This window comes from Hyla sarda, unplaced genomic scaffold (genome assembly GCF_029499605.1).
Source record: "Hyla sarda isolate aHylSar1 unplaced genomic scaffold, aHylSar1.hap1 scaffold_2053, whole genome shotgun sequence".
NCBI lineage: Eukaryota > Metazoa > Chordata > Amphibia > Anura > Hylidae > Hyla > Hyla sarda.
In genome coordinates, this window is record NW_026608717.1 from 1 (window position 1) to 18,512 (window position 18,512).

Here is an 18,512-nt window from a genome sequence, read left to right on the forward strand (position 1 = left end):
ATTATTCTTCTTTTTCTTCTTTTTTTTCGTCTAATGCATACCCCATCAGTGCAGCAATGCTTATTCAATACCGCCAGCAGATGGAGACACTGGGGGATAATTTTCTAAGGATTTATACTGATTTTTCCTGTCTGAATTTGTCGCACAGAAAGTTGCAGGCCAAATATGTGTGACATTTCTGCGACTTTAGCTTCTAGAGCATTTTTACAACATTATACATAGGTGCTGAATACATAAAAAGCGACTGTTCAGCGACAGACAAGTCGCATCGGCTGAAAGTAGGCCAGAATGTCAGTCCATGTTGGAGCAGGTTTAGATACAGTCTAAAGCATAGATCTCAAAGTCTGTGCACAGAATTTAGCAAGGGCCTCGCACCTTCTGATGCATCAGGTAGGTGCACTATAGCATAGCCTAACCCTCTGTACTTTGGTCTATATTGATGCGGGACATAGACAGCCAGCTGATGACCAATCCATTAGTGCAATGGATGGCTGGAAGCATTTGTCTTTGCCTTTGCAATACCACAGAAGCAATGCATGGTCAATGTACAGCAATGACACACCTGTGTGAACAGCCAGGAGACCCCCCCATGTTATGTTACATAGTTACATAGTTAGTACGGTCGAAAAAAGACATATGTCCATCAAGTTCAACCAGGGAATTAAGGGGTAGGGGTGTGGCGCGATATTGGGGAAGGGATGAGATTTTATATTTCTTCATAAGCATTAATCTTATTTTGTCAATTAGGAACATTCAGCACCCACCCGCTATCAAGGCAGCTGCCTATCATGTCATGCCCTACCTGCACAGGTGTGCTGGCTACTCAAATGATCCAATTAAGGAGGCCATTTAGTCAGCAGCAGCAGAAGTCCTGTGCCTGGACGCTCCAACAGCGGCCAGACACAAGCAGAAGCAGCAGAAGCAGCAGCAGCACCACCTTTTGTTTTTTGGCTGCAGCAGCAGCAGCAGCAGCAGCAAGGCCCACAGGGCTGGCTAGCTGGCTAGCCAGCAAGCAGGTAGCAATGAAAGTAGGAATCTTTCTTTTTAACCCTGTAAGGGGGTGGTGCACTGTACCCGAAGATACTGCCATATCGGGTCAATGCATAGGGCGACGGAAGCAAGCTTCGAAATCGGCCCCCGTTCTCAAAAATCCATTTAATATATGGTCCCCAGATAGGGGACGTATCAGATATTAAACTGATAAGAACAGATACTACACTTGATCTTAGCCAAAAGGCCGAGAAGCGATAACCGTGAAAGGGGCGGGCCCAACAAGGTCCCCTTCATGGGCACTATCACTGCTTGCTGTCAGGGAGGCTGCCAGACAATTTTCCATGCACACTCTGGGCTGGGGGGCAGTCAACCACCAGTACACACAGCAGAACCTAAACCCATACCATTATTGCTAAGCAGCAAGACAGGGGCCCATTGCACTCCCACGGGGCCTTTTTAAATGCAATCCATAACCCGGATTTGCCAGGAACCCTTCTTACTCCTCCTACTTGCATGTGACACTGGGCTTAGGATCTGCATAGGAAACACACACACAAGCACACACCTACCTTTGTTGCCTGCAGATGCCTCCTTGGCTGTCCCCAAACGGTATCAAACCAACACCCACGGGAAGCTGTAAGCATAGAGGACATGCCTGCACCCCATTGGACTTACCTGTGTGGGTTAAATCCGGGTTATTTGACAACCTATGGCGGTGATGGTTCTGCTCAGGCAGAGCAGTGCTGATGCTCCTCATAAAGCTGTCGCTGCTGTGAAGGTTCTAGGTGACATCACAATCCCTATGGTTACATACACAACAAAGCTGGGTTGTTGTTGTTTACACTCTGCAAGGCCTGTGGAAGTGAGTGACATCATAGCACTGTAGTTCTGAGGGTTCTAGATGGATGCAACAATCTCCTGTTGCTTCTATGAAGGCCATAATAGACGACATCACCAAACAGCTCCATAGTCACATACACAGCAAAGGAGAGATGTTGTTTACACCTAGTGATGTCAGTGGTATTGAGTGACATCACAGCACAGTGCTAAGGCTCCTGGGCCTGGACACAGCAGCGGCTGCAATATCTCAACGGAGAATACGTTTATATATATGTGTGTGTGTGCGCGTATATATATATATATATATATATATATATATATATATATATATATATTTCTCCGCCGAAATCACTTTTAAACCCATTTCCACCTTTTTTTCCCTTCTCTTCCTCTTACTTTTTTTTCACGTTTTTTTACGTTTTTCTCCTTTTCGCCTCTTTTCTGGGCGTATTATTCTTCTTTTTCTTCTTTTTTTTCGTCTAATGCATACCCCATCAGTGCAGCAATGCTTATTCAATACCGCCAGCAGATGGAGACACTGGGGGATAATTTTCTAAGGATTTATACTGATTTTTCCTGTCTGAATTTGTCGCACAGAAAGTTGCAGGCCAAATATGTGTGACATTTCTGCGACTTTAGCTTCTAGAGCATTTTTACAACATTATACATAGGTGCTGAATACATAAAAAGCGACTGTTCAGCGACAGACAAGTCGCATCGGCTGAAAGTAGGCCAGAATGTCAGTCCATGTTGGAGCAGGTTTAGATACAGTCTAAAGCATAGATCTCAAAGTCTGTGCACAGAATTTAGCAAGGGCCTCGCACCTTCTGATGCATCAGGTAGGTGCACTATAGCATAGCCTAACCCTCTGTACTTTGGTCTATATTGATGCGGGACATAGACAGCCAGCTGATGACCAATCCATTAGTGCAATGGATGGCTGGAAGCATTTGTCTTTGCCTTTGCAATACCACAGAAGCAATGCATGGTCAATGTACAGCAATGACACACCTGTGTGAACAGCCAGGAGACCCCCCCATGTTATGTTACATAGTTACATAGTTAGTACGGTCGAAAAAAGACATATGTCCATCAAGTTCAACCAGGGAATTAAGGGGTAGGGGTGTGGCGCGATATTGGGGAAGGGATGAGATTTTATATTTCTTCATAAGCATTAATCTTATTTTGTCAATTAGGAACATTCAGCACCCACCCGCTATCAAGGCAGCTGCCTATCATGTCATGCCCTACCTGCACAGGTGTGCTGGCTACTCAAATGATCCAATTAAGGAGGCCATTTAGTCAGCAGCAGCAGAAGTCCTGTGCCTGGACGCTCCAACAGCGGCCAGACACAAGCAGAAGCAGCAGAAGCAGCAGCAGCACCACCTTTTGTTTTTTGGCAGCAGCAGCAGCAGCAGCAGCAGCAAGGCCCACAGGGCTGGCTAGCTGGCTAGCCAGCAAGCAGGTAGCAATGAAAGTAGGAATCTTTCTTTTTAACCCTGTAAGGGGGTGGTGCACTGTACCCGAAGATACTGCCATATCGGGTCAATGCATAGGGCGACGGAAGCAAGCTTCGAAATCGGCCCCCGTTCTCAAAAATCCATTTAATATATGGTCCCCAGATAGGGGACGTATCAGATATTAAACTGATAAGAACAGATACTACACTTGATCTTAGCCAAAAGGCCGAGAAGCGATAACCGTGAAAGGGGCGGGCCCAACAAGGTCCCCTTCATGGGCACTATCACTGCTTGCTGTCAGGGAGGCTGCCAGACAATTTTCCATGCACACTCTGGGCTGGGGGGCAGTCAACCACCAGTACACACAGCAGAACCTAAACCCATACCATTATTGCTAAGCAGCAAGACAGGGGCCCATTGCACTCCCACGGGGCCTTTTTAAATGCAATCCATAACCCGGATTTGCCAGGAACCCTTCTTACTCCTCCTACTTGCATGTGACACTGGGCTTAGGATCTGCATAGGAAACACACACACAAGCACACACCTACCTTTGTTGCCTGCAGATGCCTCCTTGGCTGTCCCCAAACGGTATCAAACCAACACCCACGGGAAGCTGTAAGCATAGAGGACATGCCTGCACCCCATTGGACTTACCTGTGTGGGTTAAATCCGGGTTATTTGACAACCTATGGCGGTGATGGTTCTGCTCAGGCAGAGCAGTGCTGATGCTCCTCATAAAGCTGTCGCTGCTGTGAAGGTTCTAGGTGACATCACAATCCCTATGGTTACATACACAACAAAGCTGGGTTGTTGTTGTTTACACTCTGCAAGGCCTGTGGAAGTGAGTGACATCATAGCACTGTAGTTCTGAGGGTTCTAGATGGATGCAACAATCTCCTGTTGCTTCTATGAAGGCCATAATAGACGACATCACCAAACAGCTCCATAGTCACATACACAGCAAAGGAGAGATGTTGTTTACACCTAGTGATGTCAGTGGTATTGAGTGACATCACAGCACAGTGCTAAGGCTCCTGGGCCTGGACACAGCAGCGGCTGCAATATCTCAACGGAGAATACGTTTATATATATGTGTGTGTGTGCGCGTATATATATATATATATATATATATATATATATATATATATATATATTTCTCCGCCGAAATCACTTTTAAACCCATTTCCACCTTTTTTTCCCTTCTCTTCCTCTTACTTTTTTTTCACGTTTTTTTACGTTTTTCTCCTTTTCGCCTCTTTTCTGGGCGTATTATTCTTCTTTTTCTTCTTTTTTTTCGTCTAATGCATACCCCATCAGTGCAGCAATGCTTATTCAATACCGCCAGCAGATGGAGACACTGGGGGATAATTTTCTAAGGATTTATACTGATTTTTCCTGTCTGAATTTGTCGCACAGAAAGTTGCAGGCCAAATATGTGTGACATTTCTGCGACTTTAGCTTCTAGAGCATTTTTACAACATTATACATAGGTGCTGAATACATAAAAAGCGACTGTTCAGCGACAGACAAGTCGCATCGGCTGAAAGTAGGCCAGAATGTCAGTCCATGTTGGAGCAGGTTTAGATACAGTCTAAAGCATAGATCTCAAAGTCTGTGCACAGAATTTAGCAAGGGCCTCGCACCTTCTGATGCATCAGGTAGGTGCACTATAGCATAGCCTAACCCTCTGTACTTTGGTCTATATTGATGCGGGACATAGACAGCCAGCTGATGACCAATCCATTAGTGCAATGGATGGCTGGAAGCATTTGTCTTTGCCTTTGCAATACCACAGAAGCAATGCATGGTCAATGTACAGCAATGACACACCTGTGTGAACAGCCAGGAGACCCCCCCATGTTATGTTACATAGTTACATAGTTAGTACGGTCGAAAAAAGACATATGTCCATCAAGTTCAACCAGGGAATTAAGGGGTAGGGGTGTGGCGCGATATTGGGGAAGGGATGAGATTTTATATTTCTTCATAAGCATTAATCTTATTTTGTCAATTAGGAACATTCAGCACCCACCCGCTATCAAGGCAGCTGCCTATCATGTCATGCCCTACCTGCACAGGTGTGCTGGCTACTCAAATGATCCAATTAAGGAGGCCATTTAGTCAGCAGCAGCAGAAGTCCTGTGCCTGGACGCTCCAACAGCGGCCAGACACAAGCAGAAGCAGCAGAAGCAGCAGCAGCACCACCTTTTGTTTTTTGGCTGCAGCAGCAGCAGCAGCAGCAGCAAGGCCCACAGGGCTGGCTAGCTGGCTAGCCAGCAAGCAGGTAGCAATGAAAGTAGGAATCTTTCTTTTTAACCCTGTAAGGGGGTGGTGCACTGTACCCGAAGATACTGCCATATCGGGTCAATGCATAGGGCGACGGAAGCAAGCTTCGAAATCGGCCCCCGTTCTCAAAAATCCATTTAATATATGGTCCCCAGATAGGGGACGTATCAGATATTAAACTGATAAGAACAGATAAGGTTTCAACAAAAAATTTTTTTTTTATTGAATAAATAAGAAACCATACAGAATTTAAAATGCAAAATAATAAAAGGTTCACAAAAGTTTTAAAATACAAATAATAAAACCAGTTATAAAAGGAGAAAAAATAAAAATGGCAGGATAAAACATTATACAAATGTCATAAAAACTGATTATATTGTTATTTCGTTCCATAGAGGCAGACACCACATGGATGCTGCCTCGCTGGCCCCCAACTGTTTCTTGTCTCTTAGGTAATAGATGTACATCTCACTCAGGGCCAGCTTTATACAGTTTTTAACATCAATAAAATCATGTTTAAAAAGTAAGATGTTCCTAACTTTCCAGATGGCATTTTTAAAACAATTAATAATCATCCAGCAGATCATCTGCTGTTTAAAATTGGGGCAGTTAAAAAGACCGTAAAAGACACATTCGTGATTAAAATCTTTTAGGCCGCAGGCCCACTTCAAAAGTGGGCCTACCTTCCTCCAAAGCTCCCGTGCAAAAGGGCAGTTCCAAAATATGTGCAGCACCGTTTCGTCCACTCCGCAGCCATCTCTCGGGCACTTGGCTCTCGCCACCAGTCCTCGCCTGTGCTGGAACTCACGAGTAGGGAGGCACTGGTGGACGATTGCCCAGGCAAGATCCCTGTGTACATTCGCCAGAAACTTCCCGTACACGTTCCGCCATACCTTTTTGGATCTTGCCTGTGTGAAATTGGACACTGCCAGGGTAACCTCACTCCGCCTGAGGACCTTTGATACCTTTCTCTGGTCCCCCAGTATGTCAGGCTCCAAATCTTGGAGACCTAGGAGCCTGACTGTCTTTTCCAACACCACATAATGTTTTGGGGGACACAGAAGCACCGGAGCGTTCAGAGGGATGCGCAACCATCTTTTAAAAACCATGCCCGCAGCGTACCTTAAAAAGCAGCTAAAAATGCCATCGGATTTAATCATTTTAAAACAGAAACAGAAATACTTTATGTAAAAGAAAGTAAAAAGGTTAGGAACATCTTTCCCGCCATTATCTTTACTTTTGTACATAAAATCACGCTTTAATTTCTCCATTTTTGAACCCCATAAAAAAGTAAAAACAATTCTAGTTACTTTTTTAATGTATAAAATAGATGGAGGAAATACCATGGCAATGTATAGCATAATAGGGAGTAAAACCATCTTTATTATTAAAATCTTCCCCTCCATGGTAAGGTTTCTAAGATTCCACATTAAAATCTTCTTCTCCATCTTAGCTATAGCTGAATCCCAGTTAGGGCTCCCATCATTGACCTGGTTAAAAACAATACCTAAAACTTTAATTTGATCCTGTTGCATTGTGACTCCTGGGGTGATGGATGAATCCCAGGAGCCAATATAAAAACAGTCACATTTATCTGTGTTTAGCTTAAAACCAGAGACCTCGCAGAAATAGCTGGTGTTCCTCAATGCCCCCCTCATGGATGGAGAGTCCGGGCACAGTATGGTGACATCATCCATGTACCCCAACACCTTTAGATGGGTCCCTCCTCCACCAGGTATCGGTACGCCTCTTACTACCCGGTCTTTTCTGAGGAGGGCCATCAGTGGTTCGATTGCGCAAATAAAAAGGAGTGGGGACAGGGGGCAGCCCTGTTTGACACCTGATAAAAGAGGAACACCGCTGGTTAAAAAGCCATTAACAGAGACTTGACTAAAACAGGATCGGTATAAAAGCATGATTCGGCTTAAAATCGTTTCAGGCACTGCCATCTTTTTAAGAACTAAAAACAGGTATTCATGGGAGACCCTATCAAAGGCTTTTTCAAAGTCTAAGGATAAAATTGCTACAGTTTGATTTCTATCCTTAAAATACCATAAAACATCTCTTAAAATATTTAGGGATTCAGCTATAGACCTTCCAGGTACCCCACAAACCTGATTTGGGTGAATTAATTTATGAATAAAAGGTTTAAAACGGACAGCTAATAACTTGGCTAAAACTTTATAATCGACATTTAAAAGTGTGATGGGGCGCCAATTTTTTAGCATATCCTTTTCACCCTTTTTAAAAAGTAATGATACAATCCCCCTCCTCCAGGAAGGGGGAAGTTCATTAACAATAAAAGTTTCTTTATACAATAAAACCATATCATCCTTTAAAATATCCCAAAAAGCTAAATAAAATTCGATGGGTAAACCATCTTCCCCAGGGGCCTTCCCACTAGAAAAACTTTTAAAAACAAATAAAAGTTCATCTAAGTTAAGATCACGGGATAAAACCTCCTGGTCTAAAACATCTAGCTTAAAATCAAGGGAATTAAGAACATGTTCTAAAAAGGATGGATTAAGATCTTTCTTATTAAAAAGAAGCTGGTAGAAGTTAAAAACTGCATCTAACATGCCTTTTGGAGTGGATTCACCCTCAAGGTTTTGGATGATATCCCTCCTATTCATCACTTTTTTAAAAAAGAAACGGGAACATTTCTCGCCCTCCTCCAGGTGCTGCACATGTGAGTTAAAAATGATTTGTTTCCCTTTCTTTTCTATGGCATGTTTTATTTCAGTTTTAAGGTTTAAAATATCATTTTCTACATCCATACCAGCTTCTTTCAATTTAAAAAGTACATTTAAACGCATGTTAAGAACATAAAACCACTGTTTTTCCATTTTTGCCTTCTTCTTACCTGCTTTGATAAAAAAAAATCTGATTTTAGATTTGGTGCCCTCCCACCAGTGCAGCATAGGCTCGTGGGGTTTTCTTTGTGATTGCCAGCACTGGTAGGTCCGCACAAACTCCTCTTTTATCTCAGGGTCCTCTAGGAGTGTGGTGTTTAATCTCCAGAGGCCCCTTTTTGCTTTTTGCTCCCCCTCTAGCTCCAGGACCACCAAGAGGAGCTTATGATCAGAGAAGATATTCTGCTCGAGCGTGCATTTCAGGGGTTTAAAAGCTCTAGAGGAAAAAATAAAATCGATTCTGGAGCTCACTCTTCCATTGGACCATGTGGCGCCCGGGTCCTCCGGCAAGAGATCCTTCCAGCAATCTTTCAAGTTAAAATCATCAATAAAATTTTTAAGCAGGTAAGAAGTGCGGTCTTTACGATTAATATCCCCACCCTGCCGGTGTTCCCCATCACGTATGCAGTTAAAATCACCTCCCACCAGCAGGGGGGAAGACCCAACACAAAACAGTGGTAAAATTTCAAATAGTTCTGCCCGCTCCTGTTTATCAGGAGGGGCATACACATTTAAAACACGAATTAAAAGTCCATTAAAATATAGATGAATTAAAAGAGCTCTGCCAGGCACAATCTCAGTTACTGTATGAATCGAAAAGGACTGGCCTCGGCAGAGCAGCCCAACACCCACAGAACGACAGTCATTTGCACCGGACCATATGGATGGGCCCAGCTTCCAGTCTTCTTTTAAGTCTTTATAGTCCATTTTACTAGGGATTCCACATTCTTGTAGCAGGCAAAGGTCAAAGTCACATGTCTCTAGATAAGAAAATAAAGCAGCCCTGCGATCAGGGCTCTTTAAGGACCTCACATTGAGTGAGGCAATTTTTACAGGGATAGGCATAGTTTATGGAGAGTCCGTGCTTGGAGAATCAAAGTCAATAATAAGCTGCGTACCGTCATCCCCCGCCTGCGGGGTCATCAGCTCCTTAATGTTCTGAGGGTCGGAGCTTGAGATCGATGATGCCCCGACCCTGAGCTCGCTCTCGTCCGAACTACGGCACGCCGCTTTCCTTTGAATGTCTTCCTCTTCTTCTTCTCTTTGTCTTTTAAATGTCATACTGCTGTCCATATCCTCTGTGTTGCTCTCACTCGATGTAATCTCTGGCCCCCGGCTGATGGATCTGCGTCTTCTTTCATCTTTTGACGACTGGAACTGCTGCACAGGGGCCTGTGAGGCCTCTTTTCCGGAACCTTTGCCGCTACCTTGGGAAGTTTTCATCGCTTGTTCCCCAGCAAGCGTTGCTGAGGACTGTTGCTCCAACTTCCCCATCGATCGACGATGGCCAGTTTTACCCACCGGGTCCACTGCTGGCGGGGCAGCAAACCCTGGTTTGGCGCCACTTGTCTTCTTGGCCCTGTCCTGTATAGGCGGAGTAACAGGACCGGGCTCAGACCTGGCCACCTGGCTCCCCTTCCGGCGGGCTTTCACCGGGGCCTCTTCGTCCGGAGCAGGGCGACCCTGGGCCAAGCCAGTACCTGGCTTATGCTGCAATTTTGGGTCCACCTCTGCCCCCACCGAGGCCCGTCGGCTGCCACCCGCCACAGGTGAGCCCCCTTCAGAAGTTTCGGCGGGCTCTTGAGCCAGGTAGGAAGTCGATCGACGTCTTTCAATTTCCCGGGCAGTAAACTCGATCACCCGCCCGGGCTTCGTGGAATCCCCATGGCCTCCCCCTAGCACTACCACCGGTGGGCCCCCCGATGGAGCACCAGAGGTCTTGGGCCTGGACCCATCAGTACCTGCCTTCTGGGGTTTGGGCATCTTAAAAAAAGGACGTCTTTTGTCCTGTCCCCTCTTTGGGTGGGCCCAGCCTTGACCCACCCATCGTAGTTTTTGCTTTATGGGGACAGGAATTAAAATCATGATTTTCCTCTCCGCAGAGGTTACACCTTATCGTATGGCTACATCTTGAGGCTATGTGACCTTCTTGGCCACACCTATTGCAGCGAATCACACGCTCCGCGCCGCAGGTCTCCTGGGTGTGGCCAAACCTCAAGCAATTTCGGCAATACATAGGCATTTGAGGATAGAACAGGAAGCCCCGAACTCTCCCGATGGCAAAATTTGGGGGCGGATGGCAAAGACCCCCAATACCACCGGGATCCTTACGGAGCTTGACCCAGAACTTCCTCTTGCCGTTCCAGAACCGCACGGAGTTCAATATTTTGTTTGCGAATCGCACCTCTTCGCAGTATCGCCGAAGAAAAGTGGCTATATCCTCCGTGGTCACATGAGGGCTGTGCATAGCCACCACCAACGGTATATGTTCCTCACCATAGAGGAACTGGAACGAAAGACCGTCGAGTCGATCGTCCCTCTGGTCCGCACCAGACAAGGTTGCATAGATGTTATCGCAACACGCCGTGGCCGTGAAGGTGACGGTATACAGGCCACGGCTTTCCTGGTCATTTAGACACAGGATGTCCTCCCTATTGAGGCGGAAGTAGTCAAGAAGAATCACCTCCGCAATGAAGCGGAGGTTCTTCAACTGACGATGGCTCTCCGACACCTCTATGCGGATGGTATTTCGCATCGACATTTCCCCAGAGGGGAAAGCCCAGGAGAACGGCATCTTCCACACCCAGGGACTAAGCCCCTTCCCCAATAGCAGCAGGGGCTCGGAATCCCGCTATAAAAGCGGAACCCTTACCCAAGGCAGAGGTCGGGGGTACCCTAGGTGCTTCCGAAGCTACAGGTAACGCTCAACGTACCGAAAATGCCTTCTGAGACACAAGGTCCCAGAGACAGGGGGATCGCAACCCGTTGTCTGTGGACTAAGCCCGCTCCCCAATAGCAGCAAGGGGGTGAAGTCCCTCCGTAAGGAGAGACAATCCCCCAAGGCCGAGAAGCGGGGTACCACAGACACCTTCCGACCAGACCAAATGCAGATACTACACTTGATCTTAGCCAAAAGGCCGAGAAGCGATAACCGTGAAAGGGGCGGGCCCAACAAGGTCCCCTTCATGGGCACTATCACTGCTTGCTGTCAGGGAGGCTGCCAGACAATTTTCCATGCACACTCTGGGCTGGGGGGCAGTCAACCACCAGTACACACAGCAGAACCTAAACCCATACCATTATTGCTAAGCAGCAAGACAGGGGCCCATTGCACTCCCACGGGGCCTTTTTAAATGCAATCCATAACCCGGATTTGCCAGGAACCCTTCTTACTCCTCCTACTTGCATGTGACACTGGGCTTAGGATCTGCATAGGAAACACACACACAAGCACACACCTACCTTTGTTGCCTGCAGATGCCTCCTTGGCTGTCCCCAAACGGTATCAAACCAACACCCACGGGAAGCTGTAAGCATAGAAGACATGCCTGCACCCCATTGGACTTACCTGTGTGGGTTAAATCCGGGTTATTTGACAACCTATGGCGGTGATGGTTCTGCTCAGGCAGAGCAGTGCTGATGCTCCTCATAAAGCTGTCGCTGCTGTGAAGGTTCTAGGTGACATCACAATCCCTATGGTTACATACACAACAAAGCTGGGTTGTTGTTGTTTACACTCTGCAAGGCCTGTGGAAGTGAGTGACATCATAGCACTGTAGTTCTGAGGGTTCTAGATGGATGCAACAATCTCCTGTTGCTTCTATGAAGGCCATAATAGACGACATCACCAAACAGCTCCATAGTCACATACACAGCAAAGGAGAGATGTTGTTTACACCTAGTGATGTCAGTGGTATTGAGTGACATCACAGCACAGTGCTAAGGCTCCTGGGCCTGGACACAGCAGCGGCTGCAATATCTCAACGGAGAATACGTTTATATATATGTGTGTGTGTGCGCGTATATATATATATATATATATATATATATATATATATTTCTCCGCCGAAATCACTTTTAAACCCATTTCCACCTTTTTTTCCCTTCTCTTCCTCTTACTTTTTTTTCACGTTTTTTTACGTTTTTCTCCTTTTCGCCTCTTTTCTGGGCGTATTATTCTTCTTTTTCTTCTTTTTTTTCGTCTAATGCATACCCCATCAGTGCAGCAATGCTTATTCAATACCGCCAGCAGATGGAGACACTGGGGGATAATTTTCTAAGGATTTATACTGATTTTTCCTGTCTGAATTTGTCGCACAGAAAGTTGCAGGCCAAATATGTGTGACATTTCTGCGACTTTAGCTTCTAGAGCATTTTTACAACATTATACATAGGTGCTGAATACATAAAAAGCGACTGTTCAGCGACAGACAAGTCGCATCGGCTGAAAGTAGGCCAGAATGTCAGTCCATGTTGGAGCAGGTTTAGATACAGTCTAAAGCATAGATCTCAAAGTCTGTGCACAGAATTTAGCAAGGGCCTCGCACCTTCTGATGCATCAGGTAGGTGCACTATAGCATAGCCTAACCCTCTGTACTTTGGTCTATATTGATGCGGGACATAGACAGCCAGCTGATGACCAATCCATTAGTGCAATGGATGGCTGGAAGCATTTGTCTTTGCCTTTGCAATACCACAGAAGCAATGCATGGTCAATGTACAGCAATGACACACCTGTGTGAACAGCCAGGAGACCCCCCCATGTTATGTTACATAGTTACATAGTTAGTACGGTCGAAAAAAGACATATGTCCATCAAGTTCAACCAGGGAATTAAGGGGTAGGGGTGTGGCGCGATATTGGGGAAGGGATGAGATTTTATATTTCTTCATAAGCATTAATCTTATTTTGTCAATTAGGAACATTCAGCACCCACCCGCTATCAAGGCAGCTGCCTATCATGTCATGCCCTACCTGCACAGGTGTGCTGGCAACTCAAATGATCCAATTAAGGAGGCCATTTAGTCAGCAGCAGCAGAAGTCCTGTGCCTGGACGCTCCAACAGCGGCCAGACACAAGCAGAAGCAGCAGAAGCAGCAGCAGCACCACCTTTTGTTTTTTGGCTGCAGCAGCAGCAGCAGCAGCAGCAAGGCCCACAGGGCTGGCTAGCTGGCTAGCCAGCAAGCAGGTAGCAATGAAAGTAGGAATCTTTCTTTTTAACCCTGTAAGGGGGTGGTGCACTGTACCCGAAGATACTGCCATATCGGGTCAATGCATAGGGCGACGGAAGCAAGCTTCGAAATCGGCCCCCGTTCTCAAAAATCCATTTAATATATGGTCCCCAGATAGGGGACGTATCAGATATTAAACTGATAAGAACAGATACTACACTTGATCTTAGCCAAAAGGCCGAGAAGCGATAACCGTGAAAGGGGCGGGCCCAACAAGGTCCCCTTCATGGGCACTATCACTGCTTGCTGTCAGGGAGGCTGCCAGACAATTTTCCATGCACACTCTGGGCTGGGGGGCAGTCAACCACCAGTACACACAGCAGAACCTAAACCCATACCATTATTGCTAAGCAGCAAGACAGGGGCCCATTGCACTCCCACGGGGCCTTTTTAAATGCAATCCATAACCCGGATTTGCCAGGAACCCTTCTTACTCCTCCTACTTGCATGTGACACTGGGCTTAGGATCTGCATAGGAAACACACACACAAGCACACACCTACCTTTGTTGCCTGCAGATGCCTCCTTGGCTGTCCCCAAACGGTATCAAACCAACACCCACGGGAAGCTGTAAGCATAGAGGACATGCCTGCACCCCATTGGACTTACCTGTGTGGGTTAAATCCGGGTTATTTGACAACCTATGGCGGTGATGGTTCTGCTCAGGCAGAGCAGTGCTGATGCTCCTCATAAAGCTGTCGCTGCTGTGAAGGTTCTAGGTGACATCACAATCCCTATGGTTACATACACAACAAAGCTGGGTTGTTGTTGTTTACACTCTGCAAGGCCTGTGGAAGTGAGTGACATCATAGCACTGTAGTTCTGAGGGTTCTAGATGGATGCAACAATCTCCTGTTGCTTCTATGAAGGCCATAATAGACGACATCACCAAACAGCTCCATAGTCACATACACAGCAAAGGAGAGATGTTGTTTACACCTAGTGATGTCAGTGGTATTGAGTGACATCACAGCACAGTGCTAAGGCTCCTGGGCCTGGACACAGCAGCGGCTGCAATATCTCAATGGAGAATACGTTTATATATATGTGTGTGTGTGCGCGTATATATATATATATATATATATATATATATATATATATATATTTCTCCGCCGAAATCACTTTTAAACCCATTTCCACCTTTTTTTCCCTTCTCTTCCTCTTACTTTTTTTTCACGTTTTTTTACGTTTTTCTCCTTTTCGCCTCTTTTCTGGGCGTATTATTCTTCTTTTTCTTCTTTTTTTTTGTCTAATGCATACCCCATCAGTGCAGCAATGCTTATTCAATACCGCCAGCAGATGGAGACACTGGGGGATAATTTTCTAAGGATTTATACTGATTTTTCCTGTCTGAATTTGTCGCACAGAAAGTTGCAGGCCAAATATGTGTGACATTTCTGCGACTTTAGCTTCTAGAGCATTTTTACAACATTATACATAGGTGCTGAATACATAAAAAGCGACTGTTCAGCGACAGACAAGTCGCATCGGCTGAAAGTAGGCCAGAATGTCAGTCCATGTTGGAGCAGGTTTAGATACAGTCTAAAGCATAGATCTCAAAGTCTGTGCACAGAATTTAGCAAGGGCCTCGCACCTTCTGATGCATCAGGTAGGTGCACTATAGCATAGCCTAACCCTCTGTACTTTGGTCTATATTGATGCGGGACATAGACAGCCAGCTGATGACCAATCCATTAGTGCAATGGATGGCTGGAAGCATTTGTCTTTGCCTTTGCAATACCACAGAAGCAATGCATGGTCAATGTACAGCAATGACACACCTGTGTGAACAGCCAGGAGACCCCCCCATGTTATGTTACATAGTTACATAGTTAGTACGGTCGAAAAAAGACATATGTCCATCAAGTTCAACCAGGGAATTAAGGGGTAGGGGTGTGGCGCGATATTGGGGAAGGGATGAGATTTTATATTTCTTCATAAGCATTAATCTTATTTTGTCAATTAGGAACATTCAGCACCCACCCGCTATCAAGGCAGCTGCCTATCATGTCATGCCCTACCTGCACAGGTGTGCTGGCTACTCAAATGATCCAATTAAGGAGGCCATTTATTCAGCAGCAGCAGAAGTCCTGTGCCTGGACGCTCCAACAGCGGCCAGACACAAGCAGAAGCAGCAGAAGCAGCAGCAGCACCACCTTTTGTTTTTTGGCTGCAGCAGCAGCAGCAGCAGCAGCAGCAAGGCCCACAGGGCTGGCTAGCTGGCTAGCCAGCAAGCAGGTAGCAATGAAAGTAGGAATCTTTCTTTTTAACCCTGTAAGGGGGTGGTGCACTGTACCCGAAGATACTGCCATATCGGGTCAATGCATAGGGCGACGGAAGCAAGCTTCGAAATCGGCCCCCGTTCTCAAAAATCCATTTAATATATGGTCCCCAGATAGGGGACGTATCAGATATTAAACTGATAAGAACAGATACTACACTTGATCTTAGCCAAAAGGCCGAGAAGCGATAACCGTGAAAGGGGCGGGCCCAACAAGGTCCCCTTCATGGGCACTATCACTGCTTGCTGTCAGGGAGGCTGCCAGACAATTTTCCATGCACACTCTGGGCTGGGGGGCAGTCAACCACCAGTACACACAGCAGAACCTAAACCCATACCATTATTGCTAAGCAGCAAGACAGGGGCCCATTGCACTCCCACGGGGCCTTTTTAAATGCAATCCATAACCCGGATTTGCCAGGAACCCTTCTTACTCCTCCTACTTGCATGTGACACTGGGCTTAGGATCTGCATAGGAAACACACACACAAGCACACACCTACCTTTGTTGCCTGCAGATGCCTCCTTGGCTGTCCCCAAACGGTATCAAACCAACACCCACGGGAAGCTGTAAGCATAGAGGACATGCCTGCACCCCATTGGACTTACCTGTGTGGGTTAAATCCGGGTTATTTGACAACCTATGGCGGTGATGGTTCTGCTCAGGCAGAGCAGTGCTGATGCTCCTCATAAAGCTGTCGCTGCTGTGAAGGTTCTAGGTGACATCACAATCCCTATGGTTACATACACAACAAAGCTGGGTTGTTGTTGTTTACACTCTGCAAGGCCTGTGGAAGTGAGTGACATCATAGCACTGTAGTTCTGAGGGTTCTAGATGGATGCAACAATCTCCTGTTGCTTCTATGAAGGCCATAATAGACGACATCACCAAACAGCTCCATAGTCACATACACAGCAAAGGAGAGATGTTGTTTACACCTAGTGATGTCAGTGGTATTGAGTGACATCACAGCACAGTGCTAAGGCTCCTGGGCCTGGACACAGCAGCGGCTGCAATATCTCAACGGAGAATACGTTTATATATATGTGTGTGTGTGCGCGTATATATATATATATATATATATATATATATATATATATTTCTCCGCCGAAATCACTTTTAAACCCATTTCCACCTTTTTTTCCCTTCTCTTCCTCTTACTTTTTTTTCACGTTTTTTTACGTTTTTCTCCTTTTCGCCTCTTTTCTGGGCGTATTATTCTTCTTTTTCTTCTTTTTTTTCGTCTAATGCATACCCCATCAGTGCAGCAATGCTTATTCAATACCGCCAGCAGATGGAGACACTGGGGGATAATTTTCTAAGGATTTATACTGATTTTTCCTGTCTGAATTTGTCGCACAGAAAGTTGCAGGCCAAATATGTGTGACATTTCTGCGACTTTAGCTTCTAGAGCATTTTTACAACATTATACATAGGTGCTGAATACATAAAAAGCGACTGTTCAGCGACAGACAAGTCGCATCGGCTGAAAGTAGGCCAGAATGTCAGTCCATGTTGGAGCAGGTTTAGATACAGTCTAAAGCATAGATCTCAAAGTCTGTGCACAGAATTTAGCAAGGGCCTCGCACCTTCTGATGCATCAGGTAGGTGCACTATAGCATAGCCTAACCCTCTGTACTTTGGTCTATATTGATGCGGGACATAGACAGCCAGCTGATGACCAATCCATTAGTGCAATGGATGGCTGGAAGCATTTGTCTTTGCCTTTGCAATACCACAGAAGCAATGCATGGTCAATGTACAGCAATGACACACCTGTGTGAACAGCCAGGAGACCCCCCCATGTTATGTTACATAGTTACATAGTTAGTACGGTCGAAAAAAGACATATGTCCATCAAGTTCAACCAGGGAATTAAGGGGTAGGGGTGTGGCGCGATATTGGGGAAGGGATGAGATTTTATATTTCTTCATAAGCATTAATCTTATTTTGTCAATTAGGAACATTCAGCACCCACCCGCTATCAAGGCAGCTGCCTATCATGTCATGCCCTACCTGCACAGGTGTGCTGGCTACTCAAATGATCCAATTAAGGAGGCCATTTAGTCAGCAGCAGCAGAAGTCCTGTGCCTGGACGCTCCAACAGCGGCCAGACACAAGCAGAAGCAGCAGAAGCAGCAGCAGCACCACCTTTTGTTTTTTGGCTGCAGCAGCAGCAGCAGCAGCAGCAAGGCCCACAGGGCTGGCTAGCTGGCTAGCCAGCAAGCAGGTAGCAATGAAAGTAGGAATCTTTCTTTTTAACCCTGTAAGGGGGTGGTGCACTGTACCCGAAGATACTGCCATATCGGGTCAATGCATAGGGCGACGGAAGCAAGCTTCGAAATCGGCCCCCGTTCTCAAAAATCCATTTAATATATGGTCCCCAGATAGGGGACGTATCAGATATTAAACTGATAAGAACAGATACTACACTTGATCTTAGCCAAAAGGCCGAGAAGCGATAACCGTGAAAGGGGCGGGCCCAACAAGGTCCCCTTCATGGGCACTATCACTGCTTGCTGTCAGGGAGGCTGCCAGACAATTTTCCATGCACACTCTGGGCTGGGGGGCAGTCAACCACCAGTACACACAGCAGAACCTAAACCCATACCATTATTGCTAAGCAGCAAGACAGGGGCCCATTGCACTCCCACGGGGCCTTTTTAAATGCAATCCATAACCCGGATTTGCCAGGAACCCTTCTTACTCCTCCTACTTGCATGT

The 18,512-nt window shown here is 46.0% G+C and overlaps 5 non-coding genes and 2 pseudogenes across 5 annotated transcripts; all 7 read right to left on the reverse strand.

The window, feature by feature from the left end:
* Positions 1-1,058: 1,058 nt before the first annotated feature.
* LOC130318528 (U2 spliceosomal RNA) lies at positions 1,059-1,249 on the reverse strand. Its single transcript, XR_008865036.1, has one exon. It is a non-coding gene; the product is annotated as a U2 spliceosomal RNA (small nuclear RNA).
* Positions 1,250-3,340: 2,091 nt separating this feature from the next.
* LOC130318540 (U2 spliceosomal RNA) lies at positions 3,341-3,531 on the reverse strand. Its single transcript, XR_008865047.1, has one exon. It is a non-coding gene; the product is annotated as a U2 spliceosomal RNA (small nuclear RNA).
* A 2,091-nt stretch (positions 3,532-5,622) lies between these two features.
* LOC130318546 (U2 spliceosomal RNA) lies at positions 5,623-5,797 on the reverse strand (annotated as a pseudogene).
* Positions 5,798-11,206: 5,409 nt separating this feature from the next.
* On the reverse strand, positions 11,207-11,424 carry LOC130318550 (U2 spliceosomal RNA; annotated as a pseudogene).
* A 2,081-nt stretch (positions 11,425-13,505) lies between these two features.
* Positions 13,506-13,696, reverse strand: LOC130318551 (U2 spliceosomal RNA). Its single transcript, XR_008865054.1, has one exon. It is a non-coding gene; the product is annotated as a U2 spliceosomal RNA (small nuclear RNA).
* A 2,090-nt stretch (positions 13,697-15,786) lies between these two features.
* On the reverse strand, positions 15,787-15,977 carry LOC130318552 (U2 spliceosomal RNA). Its single transcript, XR_008865055.1, has one exon. It is a non-coding gene; the product is annotated as a U2 spliceosomal RNA (small nuclear RNA).
* A 2,083-nt stretch (positions 15,978-18,060) lies between these two features.
* Positions 18,061-18,251, reverse strand: LOC130318553 (U2 spliceosomal RNA). The gene has a single exon (XR_008865056.1). It is a non-coding gene; the product is annotated as a U2 spliceosomal RNA (small nuclear RNA).
* Between the last annotated feature and the right edge of the window lie 261 nt (positions 18,252-18,512).